The following is a 15,607-nucleotide window of genomic DNA, read 5'->3' on the forward strand; positions in this document are numbered from 1 at the left end:
ATCTAACTGCTACTTTTTATATATAACTGCTTTAGTTGCCAAGCAAGCCTCAGGTGATCCAAAAATGTAATGAATTAAATATGCATGCATATATAAATACATAGAGAGGCTTTAGGTCCACCCGCTTCAGCCTGGGGCAGTGGGTCAGCCTACTTCAACCTGTGCCTCTCTTGAACTGTGAGTGACTGCATTTTTTCCTGACCCCATGTAAACATCCACCTTAAAATAAGTATATTTAAGTCTCATTGCTAATAGGCCAATATTTTGCCTAGCCGTTGCTTTTCTTTCTGTTCTTTATTATTTGGTTTTTATAGTCAACCTATTTCATTCAAACTATTGCCCTCATTACGATGGCGCTTGGACGAGCATCCGACTGCCATCGCTGCGGGCAGGTGACAATAAAAGGCAGTTCTGATCGGACCGCCGTGCAGGTAGTTGAAAAGTGCCTTTTCCTACTGCGGCTTTCGTTGGGGCCCAGGAAAAGGGCCACAGCACAAGCCGTAGTAGGAAAAGGCACTTTGTACACATCCATGCGCTGTGTGCCATGCACCGCCTGGCACACGGTGCATGGATGTGTGGGGAGGCACTACATATGTCACCTAGACCACTTAGCAGTGGCCCACCGGGCCCTTCTTGGGCCCCCCAAAGTCCCTTTCTGGCTGCCTTTTCATAGTGGTCAGACTAACTTGAAAAGGCAGCCAGAAACGGACATCCTAATCCCTACGGCGGTGCCTGCACAGACACCACCTCCATCGTAGGGATAGGAGTCCGACCGCTGCCCTGACGGGATCCTAAATCCTGTTTGAGGCAGTGGTCTTCCCCCGTCAGCAGATGGTCTGACCGCTGGTATCATATTCCTGCAGTCGGACCGGGTCCCAAATAAGGACCTATCCCCCAGATGCATCAAGCATCCACTCTGCGAATTCTAAATAGCGAAAAATCCCGAATCGCTATCTACAATTCGCAAAATGGGATGCATCATCAAAATCGCTAATCAACTGCGATTTGCAATCGCCCGCAATCGCCGTATGCGAATTACCCAAAATCGCTATTAAATCGCAGAATCGGCTGTTTCCCAACCCCAAATTGCGATTTCGCAAATACCGAAATCGCAAATAGCGATCTCGTAGATTGCGAGATCGCAAAAACTGGAAGTCTCATTTTGAGCACAATGATGACATCACAACCAGGAAGTAGGCAGCTCCATGCCTCATTTGGAACACAGAGCTGGATAGAGGAGGAGGCACAGCACTGAGCTCCAGGAGACACACCCTGCAGTCCCAAGACAGGACACACATTGATACCAGAATGTCGCAGGATCCAGTGAAACAGGCAGGAAGCGCAAAATAAAGTTCTCTGAACAAGAGCTGGAGTTCTTGATAGAGGGTTGTCAGCAGGGACCATGGCCAGCTGTTTGGTAAGCTTTCCCGGAAGGTGCCCGAGGCTGACAGAAGGCGCATCTGGCTGCGCATCAGGGCAAAGGTCAACACCGTTGGAGTGACACAGCGGTCAATTGATGACCTCAAGAAGAGGTGGTACGACCTCAGAGGCCGTGCCAAGGAGCACATTGTTGAGAGACTGGGGGAGAGACTGGCCACGGGAGGAGGAGACTCCACAGTTCCTGCAAACACACCACTGAAGGACTTGGTGGAGGACACCATCAACCCTGCAGCTTGCGTGGGGGTCACTCAGCTGGACACCTCCCGTGCCACACACCAATCACAAGGTAAGAGCCTTGTAACTGCGACCCCGTCCCCTAACAATGCCCATGCCCCCAGAGCAAGCCATATTGGTAACCCAGTAATGCAGTCCCTGCCCATCCCAAACGCCCAATTGCATTGTGGGACCTGTAGTGTGACAATGTGCCCTGATAGCCACACACAGCCAGAACAGTCAAGTGAAACATACCCCTAAAGCCAGTCAGGGAATTCAAGCCTGCATGCATGTTGCTACATCCCAGGTGCCTGAATCATATCATTAATCATGCACTCATTCACATCACAGGTGCTGCAGATGCTGAGACGTCTGATAGCGAGACACTCCACATCGTGGAGACTCCAGATCAGACGGCGGGAGAGAGCCAAACAGCACCAGCACCTGGACCATCACATGCACCTGCACCTGCACCAGCACCTGGACAAGCACCTTCCCAAACGCACAGGGCCACCCCTGCAGCCATAGGAGGCGCTCAACCACCCCAGGCGTCACGCATGGCAGTAGAGCAGACCCCACCATGACCCAGGAGGCAGAGACGCCGCACAGCCACTGTGCGGTCCCAGGCAAGCAGCAGGTTGGGGCAGCAGCACTCTGTGGCCACACCACCAGACATGGAGCAACAGGCACAAAATCTAGGGCTAGGAATTGAAGCTCGGATGCTTGCTGTGCACCACAAGCAGGCACAGTACATGGCAGCCATGGAGCTGCAGCTGTACAAAACTGCACGCAACATAAACCAACTAACTGAAAGTGTGCAGGAGCTAACCGCAGCTGTGAAAGTGAGCAACCAACTGATGGTGGCCCAGCAGGACATCACCCGCCGACGCCACCGCCAGCTGCTGACATGGCTATCTGCCTACACCCGGTCAAACCACCTCATTGGGAACGCCACTTCACAGTTGTCGCTCAGGTCACTGGCCATGCAGCTACAGATGGTACAATGCTGCCAAGATGTAGAAAGGGCCCTGGAGCAGGTCACCACTGCTGTGGAGAACCAACAGGTGTGCGGCCATGGCCATGCAAGGGGGGGTGATGATGCCAGTGAGGGTACATCGAGCCTGAGCAGCCTGTCTGTGCCGGTACTACCTGAAAGGCGCCGCAGTTCCAGGCCCAATGCTGCATCACGGCCGGACACTCCCAACGTGGAGTTGGAGAGGTGACAGGGTGTGTCCGGCAGGAGGCGCCAGTGACTGACTATACATTACCGGCAGTGCTATGGTGAGGTAACCACGCACGCCTGCTCTGGATACAAGAGCCTGTATGACTCAATACAGTTGCACAAATGTTTGCTGACTTAAAGCACATCTAGAGCTTGTTGACCAAAAAAATAAGAATTTATTTTGAATACAAATCTTCCTCATGTCATTAATTCATGTGGCATGCATGAGTGCAGTGTTGTGTGAGGGGTATGGGCGCACTAGAAATAGTTCAGTGTGATGTTGTTGTGGCGCTTGTGTCCTTCAGCAGGATTCTCCCCGCGTGCATGATGCACATGTGCAGGTAGCAGGTTGTCCCCCTCCGACTCACTATCAGACACCTCCACAGGTATCCGCCGCTTGGTGGCAATTTTGTGGAGTATGGCACCTACGGCCACGATGCGGCAGCAGACCTCAGGCCGGTATTTGAAGGCCCCGCCAGTCTTTTGGAGGATGCGGAATCAACTCTTTAACATGCCAAATGTCCGCTCAATAACATTTCTGGTGTGTATGTGCGCAGCATTGTAACGCCGTTCCTGTGGTGTAGCAAGGTTGAGGTATGGGGTGAGGAGGTATTCACGGAGGCCGTAGGCGCTATCACCTGAAGGATAGGAGTAGAGGGTCAGTGCCTGCTATGCGTAGCAACATGGTCTTGACATACTGTATGTGGGCATGTGTACTTACCTAGGAGATGTCCTTCACCAAATTCACCCCTGGCCAAGCGGGTGTGTATGCCGCTGTGCAGGAAGATGAACGAATCATGCGTGCTCCCCGGGTATTGGGCCACAATGTCTGTGATGATGGTCTTCGCATTGCAGACCATCTGGATGTTGAGTGAGTGGTATGACTTGCGGTTCCGGTACATGTATTCGGTCTCAGCGGGTGGACAGATGTGAATGTGGGTGCAGTCAATGCAGCCAATTACATGGGGGAAATGGACGGTGTGATAGAAGTCCAGCTTAGTTTGCGTTAAGTCCTGTTGGGTTGTTGGGAAGGTGATGTAGTGGTGGATCCGGCTCGCATGGCGTCCAGGAAACTCTGTAGGCAGCATGACAGTGTACTCTGTGATATACCCCCTGCATATGCGACTATCCCCTGGAAGCTTCGGGAGGCCAGGAGGTGCAGGCAGCACAGGACCTGGACATGGGTGGGCACGGCATTGGTCCTCCGTGTTGGGTGCTGCATCAGGGGGTCAAGGTCTCTGATGAGCTTCTTTATCATTGCCCCATTGAGCCTGTATTTGGAGTAGATCTCCTCTTCAGTCTGTCCCAGGAGTGTAATCCGCAGCCGGAAGATGCGCTCCTGGATCCTGCGTCGGTTCTGGGCTACAGCCTGGAGCCTCAGCCGCCTTGCCACGATGTAGAGACCTGGCATTGTGACTTTCCTCAAGCTCCTACTGAGTCTCCTTAAGTGTGTTTGATTAACCCTACACCGGTTTCTTGTTTGCATTTTTTTTTTCCAATTGGAATTCATGGTTACCACCTGGTTTAGCTTCTCCTTAAATTGCGACTCGTTTTTAGCGAATTTGGGTATTTTCGCAATTTGTGATTTATGATGAATTTGAATAGCGATTTTTTTGCAAATTCGCAATATATTTGCAAATTCGTGATTTTATTTCGCAGAAAATGTGGGGGTTACCAAATGGTTTTGCGATTCTTTGTTTTGCGAATTCGCTATTTGCTGCTTTTGTAGTTGATGAATTGCGGGAGCGGAAATTGCAATCACTGTTTCGCAGCTATTGCGATCGCTATTTCGCTTGATGAATCTATGCCTATGTCCTTAGTTTACAGTGATTCAAAGCCAATAGCACTTTTTCTTCGCACCAGCAAAAATCATATTTTCTTGTGTTGTGGATTAAAAATAAAAACTGTTTCTATAGCTGTTCTAAGTACACTCGTCTGATCTATCCAATGTCTATGCAATGTATTTATTTATTATTGCAACCTTTTGACCCCCTCTCCCCACAAATAGTTGTTTTCTCTTCTTTTGATTTTTAGGACATTTGCTTGCCTCATCATTATCTTAACAGTATACCTTCTGGGTACTAATACTTGATTCTAACTATTACCATTTGAAAGTCATCTAAAACTACATTTCATTTTCTTGTCAGTTCCCAGGCTGGACATATAAAATATGAGCAATCGATCATCATGGGGGTGGGTCCATAATATTTACATTTTATAATGACTGCGCTTCTTCAATAACACTATTATCAGTTGTTGCTGCCCTTGTGGAAGCAGGGGCGTAACACAGGCCCCCGAGCTTCAGTGAGCCCACTCAGCACAGTACTCAGTCCTGAGAGCTCTGGATTAAATCCGGAGTGGGAGCCCCTCAGTATACCTTGCAGGGGGACACCCTTCAACTTTCGGTACGCCACTGGGTGGAAGCTACACAAAATCAAATCAATTGCTGTCTGAAACACTGTCACAATCATAAAGAGACACATTTAACAATCATTACAGTATGGTTTGTTTGTGTGGCACCTGCCTGTTCTGGGCATGTAATGTTAGCAATTCAACTGTGACAGCTGCTTCTAGATAACATGCAAGATAATAACTGGTTTTATAAGAGGAAGATATTCTGGCTCCTGGTCATTTTAGGAACACATGATATCTGGATCATGTAAGCCATATACAGAGATACAGAGGGTGGACAAGAACAAGGGCCATAGAGTAACATTGCAAACAGTGACCTGAATACCAAACTGTAAATGTAACTAGGACAGTTTACTCAAAACTGGAATTTTGAGATCGAATAAACTGCACCGACCCCAACTGACCGGCATAATATAAGTAACTTTGGGGTGTAGCTGCAGTAGATTGGGAAGCAATGAATGACACTAAACAGCTGTGAGATCAGGCTTTTCTATACAAGCCAGAAGTGATCAAAGTGCAATATGGAGATCCAAGGTACTGCCTCAATTATGAATTGGTAAAAATATACAGTAATGTAAATCGGCAGTGGTTAAGTGTCCATTCAATGTAGCAGTGATTGGATCAGCAGAAGTATTCCAATGAATGTTAAAGTCATCTAAAATTATATGACGAGGATTTAGATTAAGGCGTGTAAGCAATCAACACGGATACATTTTAATTTTCAGTTGGTCTTTAAAGAGATGGTAAAAAAGAAAGTTATTTTTTGCAGTTGTGTAATTGTAGTCTAAGAAAAATCAATCATTGTGCTTTTTCGTTCATGCCTAAATATTACATGTACACCAAAACCTGTTTTAAATCTGTGGCCCAATGTTAGCAGAACCAATGAGAACTAGAAAGTTTTGAATAGGAAAGGATAGATCGGTTAGTTTCTAGCTTTTAATTAACAATAGGGAAACGTATTTTAGTTTCAAGCTTTTTATTGGCAGTAGGTTAGGATGTATCTTTCTGTTTCAAACTTTTTATTGAAAATAGGGAAGGATGTATATTTTAGTTGCAAACTTTTATTGACAGTAGGAAAGGATGTATCTTTGATTTTCAAACTTTTTATTGAAAATCGGGAAGGATGTATCTTTTAAAGTTTAGAATTAACATTTATTTAAAAAAAGTTTTACCTTGTCTAGTGCAGTTACTGAGTTATGTTACATTTATATTAGTTTAAAAAAGTGTAATGCATATGTTTATAATTTGATAGTTTACTAAAATAATTTAACACACCTGTATGAGCATATTATGAATTTTGGTTAATGTCAGATTTTTTGTAAGTGTCCATAAGCATGATGGTATCTTGCACCAAATTTGAAAAACAAAACAAAAAAATCATTACAGGTGTGTTTTTTCGATTTATTAAACACCAACATTAGACACACATGCTTTAAACATTAGAAAAAACTGCTTGTTAGAGAAGTCAAAACAGCACAAGTCAAAAGCAAATATTAAATGACAATTCCAAATAAAACAAGTAAGCAAGTAACTTACCTTTGATTCCAGCGACAACTGGGCTGATAAGCTTTGTGGTCAAGTCACAGCTGCAATGGAAGGACTTGGACAATCGGGTTCATGATGGAAAGGGAAGTGGAATGAAAGAAAAAATGTAGGTTTCTACCTTATATTCCTTCAAAACCGCCAACTCAGGTGTGGAGGTTTACCCGCCACAGTTATGTCGACAGGAAGGCAAATCGTGATTGGCCCAGCGGAAATGGTGGCTGTACTCCCTATGACAGCCGCTTTTGCCTATGACAGAGAAAAATTCTCACGGAGACATCGGGACTCGGACAGGATATGGTCAATAGATCTCCAACATCTAAATTGAGCGGGTGGACTGCCTAGTAGGTGGATGGAGCAACAGCCGGAAAAGTGACGAAGGGACTAGATCTACCATGATCTAAATCCGACCCTTAGTTCTCAACCATATGATTGAATTTAAAACATTTTCGAGGCTATAAATATCAAGAATATATCAGAAGCCAGCCAAAGTGACCTATTCTTTATAAAATAAAATGAGAAACATCAAATGTTGGAAAAGTATAATTGTTTCAATGTGGTACACATTTGGCAAAACAAGAAACCGAAACCATCCTGTACAACCACAGACATTAACTTGCACATTGAAGCTATAATAGGGGACAACATCGAACCGAATGAACAAGAGTGTCATATGCAGCTCTTGGATTTTAAGTCTGGCATGGGTAAAAAGTAAGACCTTAACTCTTAAGGAAAATAGCTACTTGATCATCTGCGGGTCTTAGCTGCACATAAGACGTTTGGGAATGTCTTCCCAATTACAGTTGATTTTTCCCCACAGCTGTTTGCACTATAGGAGGGATATTTCAATCAAGATTAAGTAGTAAATACAAAGGGGTTTAGCATAAGCTCGGCATCCACCAACATTTGGCAGATACATTCTAAATAAGGTGGATAGAACATCTGCCAATATTTGGTAGATATCCGGCCAATTAGTCCTATGGTACATATGTCCCAATTGCCCTATTAAGAGCATATACGCTTGCAAACACTCTAAATAGGGGGACTGGCGCCTTTGGCACGTTTTAGCAGATGTCCTGCACCCATCAATCTAATAACCCTTAACGTTAGCTAGAGGGATTACTTCATAAACTTCAGGCATTAGTAACAGTCATTCTGGAAATGATTAACATACAGGATAAAAAAATCTGAAAGTGATGTTTGCATTTTACTCAAGTCATGAAAAATTAGTGTCAATTTTAAAAAGATGTTGTTTTTTTGTTTTATGCATTGGTCAGTAACCAACCTAAACAAATGAAACTCACTTAGATAAGCTGCCATTTATATGTCGTGATGGGTACGTAATAGGCACTGCCTTCAGCTTATCAACGTTTCCCTCGCACCCAGAGTATGATAATGCTAAACTTAGCCCTGGCTTGGCATGTACCCAGGTGGAATTCTACAGCCAGTGGAGTATTTGCCCAGAGGCAAGATCTCCACAAGGTACCCTAAATTATAATGTGGCTTTCCTAGGGGAAAGAAAAGGAGCCGAGCCAAGCTGCACATGATCCAAACCTTAGGCTTCCTCTGCAGCAAATTTGTTTTACAGTGTTGTGTGGTTTGTCATTATTAAACCCCTGTTCCCTTCATCTTTATTATTAACTATAGTCTCCAATATCAGACGATAGTATTGCTCAATTTAGGGAAACGTTTTTTACCACCTTAGGAAGAATTCAAATCAAGTCAAGTCAAGAATTCAAGGTTTTCTCTGTAAAAAACGTCCCTTGTTAACAGCATCTCCTCCTTTCCTTTCTTGCACCTCAACATTGAGATGATAGAGCAGTCTTTTTCTCATTGCTTTGTTTCGTGCTGTTTTTTCACAATTAAAACATCTGACTGACTCGCCAACGTTGTACCCTATATGGCTCTCTGCTTTTTAATGTTCAATTCTTTAAAGATAGATGTAATATGCTACTATGTTTCTCCCCACCTGTCCTCTATTCCCTTTCCTGCCACCTATCCCTTGGACACCTTGATACTGTCTGTGTGCCCCTTCGGCGTTGTATTCTTAAGAGCTGCTTTCTCCTTAAGAATACCGTCCAAGACCAACGCAGAGCCACCCTCCTCTCTCGAAGTTCAAACGCCTGCAAGATCCCTCTCCTTGAACCTCCTTTTCTAGACCCATGGCAGATGGTAGTTGGCTGTATTTTCCCTTCAATGTCTGCCACCTGCAAACTGTCACCTTGCCCCACTCCCCGTGCCCCGGCTGACATCAAGGTACGTGGCAATGAGGGGCTGGGAGGTAAAAGCAGCCTTGGAAAATGTGTTCATCTTTGCCATCTGGTGCAGCAAATGAGTCTGACGTGTTGGGGGAGAGGGGTGGTGGAAGAGGGGGAAATATGTGACTTCAAGGAAATTGTGTGTATTCCATCATGGCTGGTGGCCAGGCTGGATTGCTGTTGACCCGTCTGTCAATAGGCCGCTAGAAGCAGTACCTCGTCCAAAGCCTCCCAGGGGTTTCCCTGTGTCCTTTATGGCCAATCCTGCCCTCTACATTGGTAAATGTGTCTGAATATATGTGATTGCCCTGTGTAACTACCGCATCTGTACACATTCTTGCGTGATGTGTAGCCCCTTTGTGGGAAGGACCATCATGTAGTGCCCCAGAGTCAGTTAGCATTCTAGTGCTAACAATGTAATTACACTAAACACCCACCCACCACTGATGTCACTGGTCAGGTGACACAGCTCTAATAAAAGTGGCCTAGCGCACGTGCTCTGGGCCAGTTGCACCCTGTATCCAGTGTGTCCTGTGTCTCAGTTATTGCCAGCACGAGGGCCTAAGGCCCGACCCTACACATCAGATCTCAATTAATATAACTGCAAATAATGGGATTCTAACTTCTTCCCGCATGTTTCAAATATACCGCGGCAGGTGCATTAACCACTGAAGCCATTTTGTCACGCTAATAGATGATACACTGAAGTATTGAACTACAAACCTTGTTTTATTTATTTTTCGACTCATTTTCATAGGTTTTGGGAAAACATTCTGCTTTCAAATAGGTTTCTCATTACTCACTTTTAGGTTGAAGGAAGCTGGTACAGTGAAATGTAAACAACCTGCACGTTAATATACACTAGCACTCATTTGGAAAGAACAGAGCCCTAAAACTTGAATCAGCATACGCGTCATCACCGGTGGTCACGTATATCAAACATAAGTGATTATGTTTATGTAACAGGCGCATTTGTCGGACGCCCAATCCCGTCCATGAAGGTGCCTCGGAGCATTGCATGAAAATGTATCTCGTTTACATATTCAGAAAATCTGGCCTGGATCCGTCTCTCCTGGATTGGGCACCTCGATTGAGGAGTACAGGAAGCAGGCTAGAAGAGGTTGGGCCCCTGTATGGCCCTCCAAGGACCCCTGCTGATGCTGTGGAGGTGAGCCACTTTGATTCCAGATTTTGTGGAGTCAGAACAAAGTAAAGGCGCTGAACTGTCTTTCATCATTCAAGTATGGTTGCAACATCGGAAAAAGTGCACAGGGTGTAATGGATAATGTGAAGTAACATTTACGAAAGTGAATCGTTTATTTTGAAACGTTTCCGGCAGCTGGTTTTCTTCATCCGCACAACCCATGTTTCATCACACGCTCTTCCTTTTTACAAAAACAATATTGGTTTTGTTGTGTGCGTGGAGACTTTCCCTGGAGGTTTCTAATAAAGAACATTTGCAGTGCCTCAAAACCTCAAACCAAATCAATATGTGTTAGCATTGAGAAAGCAGTGGTAAATCACAGCTCGTGTAGAAAGTACACAGTCACCATATGGCTTGTGTGTACAGCCATAAACAGGATGATTGTCACATGTTGTCTGTAGGTCTGGTGTTAGACTCACAGGGGAGTGTCACATGCCTGATGACAGTGGCCTCTGTGGGACTTTCATTGAGTGCAGGGGTTTGAGCGGCCCATAACAGATCAAGCAACTCAAAAATCTACCCTAATAATGGTTTGAGCCAACTAACAGTAGTCACTGCTAAATGTCTTCCAGGTGCCACACCTATATATTTTAATGTTTTTTTTTCATTTGTTTAAACTAGTTAAAGCCAAGAGCACCGGAGTGCTGAGCAGCAAAACACTTATTCAATTAATAAAACACGGACTTAAAAGACTAAACAATAAAAATATAGTCACTAAAAAATAATTACAATTCAAAGAAAGGGAACGACACATGCATTAATTTAAAGAAACCAGAACGCAAATATGGCCATATACTTTTGTCCTTACCTTCAAATACTAGGAAATAGTGCACAAACAAGCATTAGCAATGCAATAGGTCTCGCATTTAGGCGAGTTTGTGCTATTGGAATTGTAAATGAAAATGCTTTTTATTTATGTTTTGGTTTTTGAAACATAAATAAAACACATTATCATTTACAATGCCAATTGCTTAAACTTGCGTAAATGCGAGACCTATTGCATTGCAAATGCCTGTTTACCCCGGCTATACAGTTAGCAAAATGCAGTTGCCTCGAACTGGAAGACAACTCAGCCCTCTTCCTCGACCTCGCAGGGGCGTAAATACATGGACACAGGATGGGTTTGTGTCTGGGATAGACAAGGCAAACGCCTGGAAAACAGTCGCTTGAATTTAGCAACCGCTCAGATTATACTCCCTCTTTTAGTGATAGTTAGGTACGACTTGCACAAGGCAGTATGGTAATGTCAGTGGTAAGCAAAAGCGAGCGGGAATCCATTTTAACGGAGAGCTTGTGTCGCTTCATTAAGGAGGCGGACAGCAATGAATGGGAATGCAGGGAATGAGACAAGGCTGGAAGTCAGATAATGTCCAAAAACTCGAGGCCGGGGTGGGCGGGCGGGCGGGCGGTGGAGGCGCCGAAGAGCTCCGTGTGGAAATCACTATGACACCAGCCGCCATGCAAGAGTTCACCTACGGAAAAGTGAAGCTGGAAAGTCAGCACAAAAATGGTAGCGTATGATGCACCGATCGCACACAGAGTCTTAATATGGTGCAAATGGGTGAAAGTAAAAAACGTGTCTCATTAGCCACTACGATCCTACTAATACTAATATACTGTAAGTCTGTTGTGTCTAGTTTGCGACCACATGGTAGTGCCCGCCAGCGGACTCATAATTTACTGCATCAGGCTGTTTAAAATATTTAAAATAATTTAACTTGCACTTATTGTGGACATCTACACATAGGGTTTCCCTATTTGCTGAGGTGAAACTTCGGACAACAGAAACCAGCATCAATAGCTGCCGCCCCACACAGCACTCGCGAGGTTGGCCGCCAGCTATTGTTAGAGTGAAAGCGCAATGCATAAATAAACAAGCTATTGCCATTGTGCAAAGGCAGCCACTTGTTTATATTTGCATCGTGCTTCGCAGCCGCCATTGCCAAAGCCGAATGAACAAAAAAGAGTGCTTACCGACTAATGAAGGAGACAGTGTAATGCCGCAAGTAAAAGATCCAGTGCTGATGGGCGGTCACAAAAGGAGACAGGGCGGTAACAAGGAGGGACTAAGAAGCCTCATTATCAATCGGAAGCCAGCATTTACCAAGGACAATGCCACCAGCCAGTGAAAAATATGGGAGGGGCTTCCACTCCACTTCTAAAACATACCCCGCTACAGCATGCCTCGCAGAGCGAGCAGCATATGCGCTGGAATGCTAAGCTCGACCTAATAATGTGGAAACAAGTTTAAAAACGATGTGGAGACTTTAGAGATGGATCACCCCAGGGTTCTTGAAAGATGAAATCTGGGCACTTCCATAAAATGGACTGCAAGCCCATCTCCAGCCATTCCATACCTTCAATTGATCAGCTAAGTACCATTATTGCAAGGCTTATCATACGTTTTTATGAGGCCTGCAACAGAAATGTAACACGAGGCCCTCCCGACCAGTTTTTGCTGCTTGCTTTAAGCACTTCTTTGTTATTTAAAAAAGTGTACTCAAGGGAAAGAAAAAAACATGCCACCTAGCGCCATGGGAGCTGGCCGCTTCATTATTAGTGTAGATGGCAGGTTTTTCATTTTAAAATCTGTAAAGAAAAGAAATGTTGCTGATGAAGCGTGGGGCCCTAGAAAGCATGGGACCTGAGGGGTAATGCCCCTGTGATCTCCGCAACCCTCCTCCTTGTGACTGCCCTGTTTTTGATTCATATGTATTGCCTTATAGACAAGACACACAGTCTAAAAAATAACTTTTGCCTCCCAAATAATGGAGCTTAGCAGGAATAGGAGCAAAAGAGTCAAATTGACATGCCCCTACTCCTCAGTCTTCCTCCAGGATTTAAAAAATAGGCTTTAGAGGCAGGCGGAAGGCGATGCCTGTTGCTCCTACTTGTAGCTGCATTGATTCATTGACATTATCCCCTATCAGTAAAAAAAATATAAAAACGCATTGCTCTTTATATACAGTGCATGTATCAGAAATTTGAAAAAGTTGAAATATTGATTGTACTTTTCAGATGAGAAGTAGTCCCTCGTCGATTGCAATAAAGGCCTTCCTAAGAGAAGTAAGTATGCAATCAAACAGTCAGTAGTGTTTCAGTTACACTAATACTCCACTGGGCTATTTTAAAAATGACAATTGCTAATGCCATTGGCTGTAGGGCGCTCGCCCAGTACCACTATCGGTTTATTAAACAGCCAGCTCTAAAAAAAAAAAAAAAAAGACTGTTGTGCCATGCCCAGTGGCGGCTCCTACGCTATGGCGGAGGATCGTCCCCCAGCGCTGAGTGCCAGGCAGCTGACAGAAATAGGAAAAATAAAATGATAATAAGACTATTTTATTATCATTTTGTTTTTCTTTCTGCTAAAGGCAGCTAGTCTGTGCGGGGCAGAGCCATGATGAGAGCAGAGGGAGTAGTGCACACTGTAAGTGAGCATGACGGTTTAGCTGGCTGTCTAAGGCATTCCAAACCGTCATGCGCACTTTGATCTCTCTCCACCCAAGCTGTGTCGTACGGCCGGCTGGAGTAGAGGCACAAGCTTCTAGGACCTGAGTGAGCATTAAACAAGCCCGCTCAGGCCCATCATGGTGCTGCTCTCATGAGAGCAGTGTCTTGATTGGCGCCTAGGAACCTGCGCAGTGTGCAGGGACCAAAGGTGAAGAACCTCGAGATGGTGGCCGGCAGCTAAGTGCTATTTTTTTTAAATTATATACCCCCCACCCATTTTTCCCCTCCCCCTCCCTACCGCTTGTTATGGAAGGGAGCCGCTACTGGCCATACCATCTATTCATGACCTTGATGTACACGTTCATTCCTAAAGGAGTGTGCAGTCTCTCCACTGTATCCTGTAAGGGGTTTTAGGATTCAGGGACCAGTACCGTTATGGGGAAGTAATGGATTTTTACAGTTTGAAGACCAGCAGTGTTTAGGGGCAGTAAGGAGTTTATAGATCTTATGAAAAGGTAACAGTAAGGCGTAGTAGTAGGTTTTTAGGAAAGGGTTACATTAAAGGGTAGTTAGGGGTTTTTAGGACTGAGGAAAGTCATTAAGGAGTAGTGAGGGGGTTTAGGGAAGGGAAACATCCTTTACAACGCAACTTTTACCACGCAGTGCCTTTACGACGCAACTTTTACAACGCAAACCATTACAACGCATTGCGCTGGGGTCGCTCTAGGATAGGGAATACGTCTAATTTACTATCCAACACCTTCCCTAGTGTCCACGGGGAGTGGAGTTGGAATAGTAAATTAAACTATTCACTATCCAGCACCCCACAGCGCTATGCGTTGTAAAGGTTTGCGTTGTAAAGGCATGCGATGTAAAAGCATGCATTGTAATGTCATACATCCTTTAGGGAAGGGTAAGAGTTAGCAGTAGCAAGGGGTTTTTAGGTTCAGGGAAGGGTAGCGTTTAGGGGTAGTGAAAGGTTTTAAGGATCAGGAAAGGGGAGTGTTAAGGGGTGGGAAGAACTTTTTAAGGCTCCATGAAGGGTCGCTTTAAGGGGTAGTAAGGGATTTTTAGGATTTAGGTATGAATAGTGTTAAGGGGTAGGATGGGCTTTTAGAAGTCAAGGAAGAATAGCATTAAGGGGTCGTAAGATTTTTTAGGGTTCAGGGATGGGAAGCGTTAAGGGGTAGCAAGGGTCTTTATTGGTGGGATCGGTAGTGCTAAGAGGCAGTATGGCTGTTTTAGGGTTCAGGATGGGTAGCATTCAGGGGTAGTAAGTTTTCTTTTTTAATTATGGGGAGAGTAGCATTAAAAGGGAGGCATGGGTTTAATGGGCTCAGGGCAAGATATCATTTAGGGATAGTAATGAGTTTTTAGGTTATAGGGTAATGTAGAGAAAAAGGATAGTAAGGCTCTGTTAGGGTTCTGGAAAGTGTAGTAATAAGAGGTAGTAGGAGAGTTTTATGGTTCAGGAAAGGATAGTGTTAAGGGGCAGTAGGGGTTTTTAGGATTCAAGGATGGTTAGCGTTTAGGGGTAGTAAAGGGTTTGTATGGTTCAGGGGAAGTTAGCCTTAAGGGGTTTGTAGGGTTCAGGCAAGGGTAGCATTAAGGGTCAGTGAGGAGTTTTTAGGGTTCAGTGAAGAGTAATGTTAAAGTGCAGTAAGGGTTTTTTAGGTTTCAGGGATAGGTAGTGTTAAATAGTTCAGGGAAGGGCAGCGGTAAGGGGTAATATGAGATTTTTAGGGTTCACAAAATGGTAGCTGTAGGAGTTTATAGGGAGCGTAGAGTTAAGGAATATTGAGTTTTGGGCTTCTGGGAAGGATAGCATTAAGTAGTTTTGGGTTTTTAGTGTTCACAAAAAGGTAA

At 44.7% G+C, this 15,607-nt stretch overlaps 1 protein-coding gene across 2 annotated transcripts in view; it reads left to right on the top strand.

Annotated features, from left to right (window-relative positions):
* QTGAL (queuosine-tRNA galactosyltransferase) overlaps positions 1 to 15,607 on the top strand; it is a 2,423,197-nt gene that overhangs the window by 2,267,475 nt on the left and 140,115 nt on the right. The window lies entirely within an intron of this gene.

Source organism: Lissotriton helveticus, chromosome 7 (assembly GCF_964261635.1).
Source record: "Lissotriton helveticus chromosome 7, aLisHel1.1, whole genome shotgun sequence".
NCBI classification, from domain to species: Eukaryota; Metazoa; Chordata; class Amphibia; order Caudata; family Salamandridae; genus Lissotriton; species Lissotriton helveticus.